Source organism: Myotis davidii, unplaced genomic scaffold (genome assembly GCF_000327345.1).
Source record: "Myotis davidii unplaced genomic scaffold, ASM32734v1 scaffold392, whole genome shotgun sequence".
NCBI classification, from domain to species: Eukaryota; Metazoa; Chordata; class Mammalia; order Chiroptera; family Vespertilionidae; genus Myotis; species Myotis davidii.
In genome coordinates this window covers 1,655,598-1,657,214 of record NW_006284244.1, presented here as the reverse complement: position 1 = coordinate 1,657,214, position 1,617 = coordinate 1,655,598, and the positions used below count along the sequence as shown (strand labels likewise).

The following is a 1,617-nucleotide window of genomic DNA, read 5'->3' as shown; positions in this document are numbered from 1 at the left end:
CCTTCATATCGAACAGTTTTTATATTTATGTCATTTTTCTATACTTCTAGATCATAATATGGTAAAATATATATATTACACTTGAAAATATACACTTAACTGTGTGTTTGTTTTTTTTGTGTTTGTTTTTGTTTTTTAGAATACAACTGGATTTTGACAGGGAACACAATAGGACTGCAGGAACCAAAAATATTCTCCTTAATTATTTATAAAGCAGTGAAACTTCAGATTCTTAATACATTTAGTTACTTGTGTTTGTTTTGTTTTTTGTTTGTTTTTTTTGTGTTTGTTTTTGTTTTTTGTTTTTTAGAATCCAACTGGATTTTGACAGGGAACACAACAGGACTGCAGGAATAGCAAACTGAAAAGACAAAGCGGAAAAGACCCAGTTCTATCTAACTTACAATTAAGTAACAGGAGGGCAAGTCATTAAATGAGTAACAAAACAGTTGAGCTCGATGGAGAATATTCTTTTCCTAGTGCTCATGCTTTTGGAATTCCCACTCTCCGTTGTCCAGCGGACACACCTGCCGTGTTTTGAGCCAGCGAGAGATGCAGTGGAAGTGAAACGCATGATTACAGACGCCCCACGCAACGGTGCACTCTTCGGAAGTGGCAGATACCGGGTTGGCCTGACATTCTATGCAAAGATCCATAATGCGGTTCCTGCAGATGGCACAGTTATCAACCTCAGTGTCCCAGGTGCAGAGGGCTACTGCGTCCCAGTTTGTCACTTCAAAGCGCTTCATGCCCTCGCCGCTGCTGGTGCCGCTGGGGGTATCCACATCCGTCACTGCTGCCATATTGGAAACACACGGTCTCAGGTTTCACTTGTTTTCTTTTTATATTGTTTGCCTTTGATGAGTATAAAGTGGCCTATTGCATAAGTTGAGATCATTTTTAAATTCAACAAATCTATTTGAAGCATCAACACGCAAGCATTGTGCTTATTCCTTGTAAGTGTCATCCACTGTAACTGACATTAAAATGCTATATAGAAAAGCTATTTAAGCACAGGAGCTTTTAATATACTGACCAAATGGATAAATAACTGTACTCATTAATAAACACATAACATTCAAGTTATTTATCGTTTATCATTAGGAAAGAAGTTTAATTCATTATCCTACCCATGCAACTTTTAAATATAGAAATTACTTTTTTTTTTAACAAATAGGTCAAGAAAGGAAGCAATATGAAGGTTTCTATAATTTTCTTAACTAATCACTTTGAAAGTGAAGAATGTGAAATAATAGTGCAGAGTAATGTGGTTAAGAATTCTGTATTTAGGAGACTAGAAATGGAGGGGCCTATGTGTTTGTGTGCATTTGTGTGTGAGAAGGGGGAGAGAGGGAGAGGAAGGGAGGGAGAGAAGGAGGGAGGGAGGGAGGGAGGGAGAGAGAGAGAGAGAGAAAGAACAGGAAGATGGGCATCATCTGGAGCCAGAATGTCTCAGTTGGAATCTTGGTTTATCTATTTTCCAACTAAGTGACTCAAAGCCAGATTCCCAAATAAAAAGTGACAATAATGTGATTTTATTTTCCTGAGGATTATTGAAATAAAGTAATCTGAAGGAATAAAGGTTTATATTTTAGTACTGCCATGGAGCAAGGAAGA

The 1,617-nt window shown here is 37.4% G+C and overlaps 1 pseudogene; it reads right to left on the bottom strand.

Annotated features, from left to right (window-relative positions):
* Positions 1 to 462: 462 nt before the first annotated feature.
* Positions 463 to 838, bottom strand: LOC102764201 (annotated as a pseudogene).
* Between the last annotated feature and the right edge of the window lie 779 nt (positions 839 to 1,617).